Consider the following 13,160-nt stretch of genomic DNA (forward strand, 5'->3'; position numbering starts at 1 on the left):
TCCCCCCTTCCTCCCTCCCTCCCTTTCTTTCTTTCTTTCACAACATGGATCTTGGGGGATTGAAGTTAAGACTTTATTCTTCCTGGGCAAGTACTTTACCCTATCTATCTGCTTAGTCTGAAAAAATTGTTTTCGATATTATTCCTCAGTTATATCAAATTAAAAAATGAGCAGATCAATATGTGACAGAGGCATAGTCAAGGTCTTTTAAGGATGGTAGCCAGGGCAGGGACCTCCTGGGCTGGAAACTATCTGAGTCCTTGGTGGGGTGGGAAGTCTTCACATGAATTGGTGACAACCTTCCCACTTTGGCCATGATTTCCAAGGGTCTTGTTTCAGCATTATTTCTGGGTATGTCTGCTCTTGAGAGGTCACAAAAGCCATGTTTATTCTTTACAGAACTTTGACCATATCTTTCTGAGTCATCACTAGTTCAGACAAGTCCTCCTGCTTTCCTCCTTTCCCTTCCCATCCTCTCCCCTCCCCTCCCAGTTTTGTCTCTGACAGGGGTTCTGTGTATGGTAATGGTCCTAGCTTAGAAAGATGGAACTGAATAAGGATGAAAGAGCATCTTCCAGCTGTGGTGTGCTTCTAATTGAAGATAACTCTTAGGACCAGCATTATAAGGGGGGGGAGGGGACAGTACTGTTGCATAAAGTTGTGTATCCAGGACTGAAATAGTGGGTGGAATCAAGGTATAAGAATACAAAGATTTTCCTGAGTGGGTAGGCTCTAGGCACAATACATCTAGAGGCACAAGTGTGAACATCAAGCTTGGAAACTGGGAATACAAGGTAGTTATCCCATCTTACCTACTGGTGGGTGTCTTCTCAGCTTTTGTACATACAAGGGTTGCCCGACTATAGGGATTTCTTCCAATAAAAACAGAAAGTGCACTCAGGAGTTATCTTTGAGGCTTAGTTTTGATGGGTACCAGTGATGGTAAGATATTCTTAGTTGGCTTACTAACTCCCCAAACAGAACTTTATGCAACAATATTGTTCCTCCCCCCCCCCCCCTTATAATGCTGGTCAATTAGAAGCACACCACGGCTGGAAGATGCTCTTTCATCCTGCTTCAGCTCCATTTTTCTGAGCCAGGACCATTACCATACGCACTCATGGCCCTGGAACCTCTCAACTGGAGCTTCTCTGGTGGGCTAGGAGCTTTGTCTCAAAACTGATGCATAGACTTAACTTACATGTCTGTCTGGGATGGCTGGAATGGAAGGTTGTCCCTTCTAGGATGAACATAACAGTAGACATGAAATTCACTCATCCCTCTTTAAAATGATGAGGAGACCAAGTTAAAAGCCTGAGATATCAGTTGCCTGATGTCACAGCATAACCTGGGAGAAAGTTTAGGGAGGAAACCCCAGCCTTATTCTCAGGAAAGCAAACTTTTCTCTAAAAAGGTGTTGATTATATTTAAAGCTCCAGCCAGACACACCTCGGCTTTCTCCAGTGAGTGCCATTTTCCAAGGCCAGCTCAATAAGGGGAAGCTTCAACTTCACTGATTTTAAGGAAGATCCTTGTTAGTTCTCTGAAAGGCACACCAGGGCTTGCATTTCTTGGAGTCTTGAAGAGTCTAGCTCAAGGTTTGTGCAGGTGTTCTGGAAGGAGAGTGCTTTCTGTTTAGACTCAAAAGAGCTTTGTGAGTCAGAGAGAAGGAAAAGGAAGGCGGTCAAGGAAAATTCCACTCTCAAATTACTGATTTTGAAGGTGTTATGTAAAGGGGAGGTTTAGGGAGCTGGTGGATCGATAATGACTAACAAGGCAGTCAGGCCTCATCTTTAGAAAAGAGATAAACCTTCAAGTCATCTTGTGAAGCTGAGGTCAAGTCCAGTTAAAACTGTCCTTGAAAACACCCTGAGCAGGTAGCAGGTCATCTAGGGAGATCATCAGGGCTGGTCTCAAGGGACAAATAAACACAGATAAAGAACTGTCGAGGCTGAGTTATGCAAACCAAAGCACAGTGGTTTCCAGGCATAGACCACAACCTGCAATGTTGTTTCTCTGTGCAGTGCAGTTGGGAGGACCTGCTGGAGGAGTCTTGCCTGTAATCTTATTCCATGAAGTCTGGTTTATAGAAGGAAGCTGTCTAGACCTGCACACTCTCTTCTCTCTTACATAACATCACCCCTCAGAACAGGTCCAACTGAAGCATGTGAAATTCCGAACTGAGATAGAAATTTTTGTTGTTTGTCTTTGTGTGGTGTGGCATAGAACCCTTGAGTTTGTGTGAGCTGGGTAAGTGCTCTATCACTTAGCCGTGTTCCCTGGCCTGCAGAAGAACTCAGAGCATAGGGCTTTGACTTTGGTTTGAGCCTGATGTTTTTTCACCCACGTTCCTCCTTCCCACCTCTTCTGAAGAAGCTTCTCTCATGCCTATATGTGCCAAAGGCAGTAGAAGAGACTGGAATGAACGATGGAGGTGATTGTCTTAGAAGCGACTGGTGTAGAAGTCAAGATGTACTGGATGCTGATGTAGCCCAGTTGGTAGAGTGCTTGCTTAGCATTCATGATGTCCTGTGTTTGATCTCTATCTAGAAGAACATAAAACTAGGCAGGGTGGTGTCTGCCCTGAATCTCAGCACTCAGGAAATGGAGAAAGAGGATCAAGGCCATTCTTAGCTACATTGTGAATTTGAGACCAGGCAGGGCTAGAGTGATAGATACATAGTCAATGGAAAAAACAAAACAAAACAAAACAAAAACAAAAACAAAACTGGAATGTAGAAGAGCAGCTAAGACATTTGGAGGAAGACGCAAGTGGCTCTGGAGGCAGGACTCCTGATGGATTCCATGTAGGCTCCAAGACCAGCACTCTGCAGCAAGCCAGGTGGCCAGCTAGACACCTGCTACCCTCCAAACCGGATTGCACAGGATCACTCTACCTCTTAACGCTCCTTATATACTAACTAGTCTTTCACATTCACCCATCCCGGGGCTCTTGGCTGACCTTCCTAAGATCTTCTAATGATCTGCTTCAGAATTGTCTGTCTCTGTATGCTTCACACTGAACTCCTGGGCACCGGCTACCTGAAATGAATGGCTAATGCTCTTTCAGTTTACCTTGTGCTGCACTGAGGTATCTGCAGTGCTTCCCCACTTCTCTCCTTTCCTCACATCTAAGGAGAGGAGAGGCTGGGAAATGGACTGAATCAGTCCCTGTGAGAAATTCTTTGCGTAAGGAGAATCCCCAGAGTCACTCCTTCTGCTAACTCCTGGGTTTTATAGTCCTGTGCTGACGATAGAGTCGTGAATTTGGGCTTAAAGGATATACAGATGGTAACAGCTTTAGGCAGCAGAGATACATTTGATTATTGATTTAAAGAAAGAGTTTTTATTTGTTTTTTTTTTTTTTAAGAGAAAAAAGGAAAGGAATGGTGTCTTTTACAGATTTTTGGCTGCATCCTGGCCCATGAGTGTATATTGTTGTGTTCATTTAAAATGTAAATGAACCGTCTCTCTCCTAGTCAAGTCCTCCCAGCCTGTACTACTTACAGTCAAGTGGTTTTTTTGTTTGTTTGTTTGTTTGTTTGTTTTCATGTGGAGAAGCTACTGAGCTCCCAGAGGGCAGGTGTCCAGGATTCAGACATTTTTTTTTTTCAGACTTTCCAGAGGGGAGAGGGTTTGTTTAACATGTGCTAAGAAAGCCCTAGCTTAGATTCTCCACCAATTCATAAATTAGGTGCAGTGCATTTCTGTAATCCCAGTCCTTGAGGGGTAGAGGCAAGAGGACTAGAAAGCCAAGGTCATCCTTCGTTACATCATGCGAGTACCTTGGAGGACTGTCTGTGCTCCATGAAACCTTGCCTTAAAGAAACACTTCCTGCCCTGTAAGGGACTACCAAGGTCACAACAATACACAAACACAGCCACATCTGAGGTCATGTCATAATCTGGGAGGGAAAGGAACCAGTGTCTGGGCATACAGGGAGATGGCGATGGAGAAGCCAGCGGTGAGAATGCTTTTATGAAGTACAGAGCCGTCAAGGGCTATGGCTTCTAGGATCTTGGCTTCTGAGAGGTTGGGGAGTTATGCCAGTGAGAAGCAGTGAGGTAGAAATCTGGCTGAGAAGAAAGCAGAGCGATGAAAACAGCAAACAGCATATCTGGAGAACACATTGATGTAGTCCCTACTGCTCCCAACTTATTCTATAGCTCTTGGTAGTTCTTCTGACTCATTCTCCTGAGTGCTGGGAGTATAGGCTTGCAGCACCATGAATGCCATACTCATCTTTGCTCTCTGGTCTCCCTGTTTGCAGTATGAGTTGTTTGAAAGGACCCAAATTCTAGTGACTTAGGTGCTGTTGAGCTGTCTGGGTACAGTGTTAGTCAATTTCTTTTACTCTAGGCTTCCATAGCTACATAAAGTTTTCATGAAAACACTTAAGTAAATCTTAGCAGTTGTATTTATCATCTATGGCATATAAATAGTATGTGAGTGTAGCTTAGTAGCTTTACTGGGGTAAGGCTAACAGGAGTGTGAGGTGGTACCAACTGGAACATGGGGCAGCTGCATCACTGAAAAAGCTCATTCTAGCATGAAACATACATGCTTCCTGCAAGACATACAGCCAGTTTACTGGTGGGAAAGTTCTCTCGTAATTGTTCTTGATTATATTACCTTGTGGTAGTGTTCAAGTGAATCCTGTCAATTTCAGGAGCTTCCTGGGACTTGCAAATTTTGTTTCCTGAGCCTTGTAAGTTTTATTTAATGATTGAGTCTTAATGGTCTCCCTCTTGGACTACTGTTTTAGGAAAAATCACTATACAACAGTAAATCAGATAGGATAGTGAGTATCTGAGGCCTGGGTGTCTAGGAATATCAACAATGCTTCAAAACCAGGGATGGAGAAGGAAGTACCTCAGCATATCTGTGCTTATAGATGCAGTTTAGTTCCTGTGAATGGCACTATTGTGGCCATTGTCTTCTGTCTGAAACATGGGGTGCAATGAGGATATCAGATCATGAACTCTCAAGTATTTAATCCAATGTGATGGATACAAGTATTATCAGTTGTGTGGAGAGCTGAAATCTAACTGCTGCTCATTTCAATGTAGCAGTCCATCTCAGCATCTCAGAAACACACTAACAACCATTTACAAACTTACATTAACTCTAAGCAAAAGGTGTACAGCTTTGATCTCTTTCCTGGTCTGGCTCATAGGAAAAGCAGAATGAAACACTCATGTTGTGCTTGTCATCATTCATAGCCCATCTTAGGGGCTATGATTAAAGCACTTTTATTTAGGGTCTGAAGAGATAGCTCAGCAGCTGAAAGAACACACCACAAGAGTTTGGTTCTTACTGACTATGTTGGGCAGCTCCCAAATGCCTGTATCTCTGGCTCCAGGGGACCCAACATCCTCTTCTGGCTTCCATAGGGTCCTATATACACCCCTCTATCTCTCTGTCTCTGTCTCTGTCTCTCTCTTACACACACACACACACACACACACACACACAAACACACACACACACACCTTTGAAAAGAATTTAAAAAAATTGACAGATGGAGATTCACTTAGTCTTATACAGCCCCACATAATATTTTGAAGTCTGATTTATCACCTCATTTTTCTGGACTGTGACTCTCCCCAGTCATGCAATAAACTTCCTAGTGAAGAATCCAGGCCCAAGACAAATTAGATATCTTGTTCCTTTGGCCAAGAAGCAGCTAATAAATAGTTTGCTTCTTATTAACTGGTCCTGAGGCCACTTCTGCCCCCAACTCTCCAGTGCCTTTTTCCTCTCTTTGAAACAGGGTCTGGTTTGGTTTTCTCAGTAATACCAAGGACAGCCCTCCCCAGTAGTTGGGAATCCTACCTTTATGGTTGGCAGTTAGGCTGGTAGACTGACTTGTTCTAGAAGCACAGGCTTGGAAATGTCCCTCTCTGTGTCACAGTTTCCCCAGATTTAAAGAAAGATGTTAATTGTGGCTTTTGGTGAGAGTTTAGGTACCTTTTCTCATAGTATAGTCCTCAGAAAGGTATTTGATTTCAAAGGAACACAGATTATGAAAGTGACAATTATGAAAGTTATACTGTAAAGCTCTGGGCATAATGGTAGGACCATAGTTATGTTATTTGGTCATTGTTTCACTTAAAATTATAATTATTATTAATCTATACTTCCTCATCCTCATGGTCCTCTCCATCAGTCTTTATAGCACAACGGGAAAATACATAGATTAAGGAGCCAAGGCAACTGGAATCTAAAACCAGTCCCATAGATGTAGTATCTGCAGAATGGGTGTTTGAGCAGTGCCTCCTTTAGAGGTTCCTGACTGGAGTCTGAGGCAGTACCTTGCCTGGCATGGAAAAACTCACATATTAGTTGACACAATGCTTAATAAGAATAATGCCAGTAAAGACTTGGCTGCAATTCCTATAGTCCTGTACCAGTAAGTCAAAGCCCCGAGAAGAAATTGAAGTTGTGCTGTGGAATTTGGCAGAGCCAGCCTTGGGTAGGCGTGGAGTAAATATCCTCTCATAAGCAGCCAGACATCTGCTTAGAGCCAAGGCAATGACCTTTGAAAGGAAGTGAATGGAATGTTGCAGGTTTGGCCTCCATCTTTGGACCTTCATCTTGGCTCTGATGGTCAGATTTCCACACACCATCTGGCTACATGAAGTCTGCCTGACTTGCTTCCCGCCCTGTTTCTCGCAATAGCACATGGGGCACACACATGAGAGGGCATCCTGGAGGTGGTGTGGGAGAGCCTGTGATCTGCTGTCATTTGGAAGCTGTACTATAGGGAGGACAATAGGAACTGATGGAGGAGAAAATGAAGAAAGAGCCAGTGGCAGGAAGGATTCCTGGCAGGACTGCTTGAAAGAGATCAGATTAGGCGTGGGACTCATTTCCAGGATCTGTTTCTGGTGAAGGAGAGCATGAGGACGGCTCATGAGTCAGAGCGCCACACGACTGCACTGTGGTGCTGAGCCCCTCTCCTTGGTAGCCAAGCAGCCGACTGTGAAGTCAGACCTACCTGGGCTTCAGACCCTAGTCCCCCTTCTAATTAGCGAATCCGAGTAAATGATAACCACTATCCCTGCTTTTCCTCCTTCATCTTTGGAGGAGGTGCTATGCCATTTGCTTCTTTCTTGTGGTACATGAGGAACGAGGCTTGAGTGATTAGGCACTTCCTTTCAGGTATATTGCTCAGTAAACATTAGGCATTGGTAAAGATGAGATTAAAGGTAAATCCCAGGTCTTTGTATTTACATGGCTAAGAAATCCCGCCTTGCTTCCCTCATCTCCAATACACTGCAAGGAACTCAGGCACAAATTCTCAGAGTCATTAAAGGCTTTTAGTCACAACCTAGAGGACAGGAGTGGAAGCTAGGGCAGGCTGTTGCCTAGAATGTCATTTTCAAATTAGGGACATGTTAAGGACAGCCTGTCCTCCTTTGAAGACATATTTTTAAATTCTGTCTTTCAATTCACATAGTCTTTTGGGATTAGGAACTGCCCAGACTCAGAACACACACACACACACACACACACACACACACACACACACACACACACTCAAATGAAAGGTGTCTTTGTGCCCTGTGAAGCTAAAGGTACATGTGACCCCAGTCAGGTGATAGAAAACCCTAGGGTACCGTTTTTGGGGATTGAATTTGAGATTTCAAATTGAAATTTTATTTGTTCTGGATTTCTTCACTAGATCTTTACAGTGACTACACAAAGACCATCTTGAAGCATTTGTTTGGTGAAACAACATTATGGAGCATTTCCCAAATGCCCTGGAGATGCAATAGCAAACAAAATGAGCAATCTCTAATGTCCATGGTGTTAACACACTTGTGTCAGAGACCCATGGCCTTATGTGGCTCATGATAGCTCAAGGTGTCACAAAATAAACATATGTAGGATCTTAAGATTTGTGGTCAGTTGGTTGGATAACTTATAGGTTCACTTTTATTTTTACTCTTTTTCCCCTTGAGATGGTGGTCTTTTGTAGGCCCAGTGGCTTTGAGTTCACTCTATAACCAAGGATGAACCTGAACTTCTCATCCTCCTGCCTCCAACTCCTCACATTGGAATTACAAGAGTGAAGTTTATTTGGTGTTGTAGATGAAATGCTAGGCTCTGTACCTGCTATATAAGCACTCTGCATCAAGTGAACTACCAAAACGTTGTCCAATGTGGCCCAGAGAGGCTAAAATATCCTGGCATTAGTTTGGTTTCTATTACTGTAATAAAATCCATGACCAAAAGCAACTTGGGGAGGAAAGCGTCTATTTGGTTTACAATTAGATTCCACCATCAAGAGAAGCCAGGACAGGAACTCTAGGCAGGAACCTGAAGGCAGGAACTGAAATAGAAACCATGGAAGGAGTGCGATTTAGTGGCTTGCTCCTATGGCTGGCTCCTCTTGTTTTCTTCTACAACCTGGACCACTTGTCCAGGTGTGGCACCACTCATGGTATTCTGAGCCCTCCCATATCAATCATTAATAATGAAAATGCCCCCAAAACTTAGGCCAATCTGATAGAGGCATTTTCTCAATTGAAAGATGACTCTTCTGCTCTGATGACTCTAGCTTGTATCAAATTTGCAAAACTTAAGTGGCACCCCCAGCTAGCTGAGTTGAATATAAATTAAATAAATTACATGAGGGTCACATGCTGCAATATTCCTGACGTGGTTCATAGAAAGCGAAGCAGTGCCTCTCCAGACAGCATGGAGGTAAACAAGAGTGCCTTCACTCTTTAAGCAGCAAATATTTGGAATCTTCAGGGCTTTTGGTTCTCCTTGGTTATGTGACTACTCAGTCACCCCCCCAACCCAGGTTTCATGAGTGTTCATGAATATGCATGTCAGATCTCAGATGGCACTAGGTTTGTAACCAAAACACTGGTGCTTTGGTGATGATGTGTGGCTGTGGTTTTAAATACCTCATCTTTATCATAAGTTTAGTGAAGCATATCTATGCTTGCCAGTGTCTGTGACAATTGCCTATAATCTACCCCTGGACTTAGAATCTACACATTCAAGCAACTGCAGATCAACAATAATCAAAGGTCTGGAAATGTAGCTTAGTGGTGGACCGCATGCCTAATGGTGGAAAGGCCCTACATTCACCCCTGCTACCTCTTTCAAAACAATCAGTAAACAAATAGTGTGGAGGAAGTTCTTTTGTCACTGAAGTGTTAAGTGTATACTATTTTCCTGTTGTAATTTCTTAAAATTAGAGTAAATGTCTGTTTGCACAGCCTTTTAGTTGTGGTGATAGGTCTGTGGGAGGATCTGCAGAGAAAATGGAAACCCCCAACACTGTTCTGTGTAAGGTTTAGTAATACTGGGCAGCACCTTGTTTCAGAATTCAGTCAACAAACACTGATAATGCTCATGAGCTCTGTGAGGGAAGAACTCAGTATGGTACATCAGGGACCAATTGCCCTTGTTCCCAGTGTGTCTAGGGACTCAAGTGGAGGACTTAAAGCCAAAAAGTACTGGTGGGTGTGTTCATGCATATGTCTGGTGTTTGGAGATGGCTGTCTTCAAGAGTTGCTTCTGTGGGGCCCTTTTCTTGTGGGCTGCTTTGGCCTTCTTCATGCATGGCTGCTGGTTCTTTTAGAAGAGACATTCCACATGGAGAGATGAAGCAGAATGTACATCCTTTTGAAGATCTGCCCTCAGGCATCAAACACATCACTGTCAGTATGCTTGGTTGCTGGTGGAAGTTTATGTAGCCATAAAGAGAAATATAACCATGGCATTTACAGGAAAATGGAAAGCTTCATTAGCCAGACTCAGAAAGACAAACACTGGGTGTTTACTCTCATATGTGAAACTGCTTGTAAAAGTTTGTGTGTGTGTGCGTGTGTGTGTGTATGTGTGTGTGTGTGCTCACACACATGAATGCGTGCCATATTTTAGGGTATGAAACTGCAAAAGGAATCACACCATGAGGGTAGAAGATCTTAAGGGAGGTAGGAAGTAGAGAGGGTACTAGAACATATGAACAAAGGGATTTAGCAGACTAAAAGATTAGCTGGGGGTAAGAAAAAGACACCTTTGGAATGGGGACAGAACATGGAGAAGGCAGCAAGAAAGGGAGGGAGTGACAATGAAGCATGACTCAGGTTCAACTTTCCTGTCTGTTGCTGTGGCACAGCCCTTAACCAAATGCAACTTAGGGGAGGAAGTTTTATTTCAATGTATGCTTCTAAGTCACTGTCCACCATTGAGGTAAGTCAAGACAGGAATTCCAGCAGGAGTGCGGAGGAAGGTCAGCTTTCTGTCCTACACAGTCTTATCTCTGTATGAGGAACGCACTCTATATCAAGGAAGTAGAGCAGGAGCCATGGAGGAAGCTCACTTGCTGGATCCCTGGCTGGCATAGACGCCGCAGGTTTGCCATACAATCCAGGACCACCTTCCCAGGGAATGGTGCTGTCCACTGTGTGCCAGACCTCATTACATCAATGAACAGGAAGATAATGTCCCCAAGACATGTCCATAAGCCAATCTGTTCTGGACTGACCCTCATTTGAGTGTCCCATTTTAATTGACTCTAGGCTGGGTCAAAATGAAAGTTAAAACTAAGTAAGACAACACATGTGTAGAGATGTCATGATGAAACTCCTTTCTTTGTATTCTAACCATCCCCTGACTACCTCACACGCACATGCTTTGTTGGGGCTGGGAAATTTGGATCTATGGTGGAGCATCTGATTATTGTGAGTGAGTCTCTGGGTTTGATCCCACGATCTGTACATATGTGTGTCCATGCTAGTGAAATACGTTAAGTTCTCCATCTGCATTTCTTACCAAGCTACTTAGAAGCTGAGGCTTAGGCTTACGGGTACAGGGTCACATTCACCAGAGCAGATACTGGGTTAGGAGTGGGTGGGCTCCCTAGGGCACTTCTCCTCAGAGTAGTTTCTCAGTTTGGTTTCTCTTGATTCTCTAAGCTCCAGAGACAGTCATTTTCTACACTTAACCCATCATATCATGATGAGACAGTCCTAGGATAACGTTAGAGACAACATGAGATGTGCTGAATCTGCTCCTATTGGATGCTGCCATTATATTAGGTCCAGGAAGGTCATTCCTCCATTGGTTCCCAGGATGGCTGTCTAAGGAAGACTCTTAGGGATCTTCATTCTGGCTTCTGAGTGATTTTTCTATTTCCATAGGAAAAAAGTTGTTAGTGGCTACCTCTGTATAAACCAGAAGTAAAATAATATACCACCAAATGGCTGGAAAGACAGCTTTTTGCTCTTACAGAAGGCCAGAGTTCAATTCCCAGCACCTATTATGATACCTCCCAATGTCCTCTAACTCTAGTTTCAAGGATGGGATCTGATGCTCTTTTCTGGCCTCCATGGGATACTACTACTACTACTACTACTACTACTACTACTACTCAGACACACACACACACACACACATATGTGCATGCACACACACACACACACACATATGCATTCATGCAACACACATATAGACCAGCAGGGATACATACACTCACATAAATTTAAAAAAATGCTTACAAGTTGTTCAGGGTCAACTTATCAATCAAAAACTACAATTACAAATAACCTTGAGACAAGCTCTTGGTTATTTTAGACGTTTGTGAGTTTGCTGGAGAATAAGGTTTGTGAATTTTTCTTGGCAGTGGGCTTGGTGGTTTACCACTGTAATTAAGCATTCAGCCCTGAAAGACAGGAGGATTGAGAATCCCAGGCCAGCCTAAATGCTCAGTGAGACTTTTTCTCAACATTTCATGGGCTGGAAATTTGGCTCCATGAGAGGTATCTTGCTTACATGTGGAAAGCTGTAGGTTCTGTCCCCAGAATGGTGGAGCCAGAAGGACATTCTTAGACATTGATTATTAAATGATATTTAATATTTGAGAAAACAGCTTAACTTTTTGAGATCTTAACAATAGATTTTAATACCGTGCCCTTCTTCTTATCAATAGCTCATGTTTTCTTGACAGTACTCCAGGTTTGATCTCTGCACCAAAGATAGTTATTAATTTTAGCAACATTTGCCATCTGGACAGACTGGGAATGAAGAATGGTGTTGTTTTCCAGCTCAGAAACCCTGTCTGGTTTATATCCAGTAATTCTTTCTTTAGTGTTTCCATTAAATAGTCTTTGTCAGCCCTCTACTTTGTTTCATGCACTGTACACTGTTCCAGAAGCATCTAGACACTGAGATATCCTCATCACTCTGTCCAGAAATTCCATTGCCCCGTTTTCTTTACCATTCCATATATTTCCCAGTTTCTGCCTCTCCAGATTCAGTGTTTCTAAACTCTGTCATGGTATGAAAGGGTCCAGCTTCCAGTATCACTTTTCTTTTTTTCCTTTAATCCCAATTTTGCAAGCTCCTGGTTTACCTAAGTAATTAATTTATGGAGGATGTAGGGGTACAGCTTCCCCCTCCCATATCTGTGCACCAAGGAAATCTGTTGTTAGGACCAGAAACTTGTGAAGGCTTGTTAATACACATGAGCTGTGGTGGAAGGAAGCTGCCCTCTGGACCTCTGTGGCTCTCTGAGTGAGCCTCTCATGATGTGCTGCGTGTAGTGAGTGATGACTTCTTTATATCAAGGTGATGGGCATCCCATAGCAAGTAACCCAAATAGAGGGAACCTTGTTCTTTTGAGACTCAGGTTTAGAAGTCATAGAGGATCACTTGACTCTACTGTCTTGTTTGGAAATAATACCATCTTCCCAGGTTCAAGGGATGGGGTATAGATCACAAGTCCCAACAGGGAGCTACAGGGTTGAGCATACATTCCTGATCAAAATTGTGGCTATTTTTTAGAAATTATAATTTACCATTTGTAGTATTTGGTAACATTCTTAAAACATTCCTAATTTGAAGCAGTAAATTTCAATGTATGGTTCTCAAAATTTTCCTTGTACAATGTAGGCCTATTGTTTCACACTAGACCTAGAGAGAGGTGAACAAATGCTTAACACATTCTTGATAGGGAACTGACAACAGATCAAAGTACAGACAACACCAAGTTCAACTTGATGAACCAATGATTTTCATAGTGTTTACATATGTGTGTGTGTGTGACAGACAGACAGACAGACAGACAGACAGACAGACAGACAGACAGACACACACACACACACACACACACAGAGAGAGAGAGAGAGAGAGA

This window comes from Mus pahari, chromosome 14 (genome assembly GCF_900095145.1).
Source record: "Mus pahari chromosome 14, PAHARI_EIJ_v1.1, whole genome shotgun sequence".
In the NCBI taxonomy this organism is placed as follows: domain Eukaryota; kingdom Metazoa; phylum Chordata; class Mammalia; order Rodentia; family Muridae; genus Mus; species Mus pahari.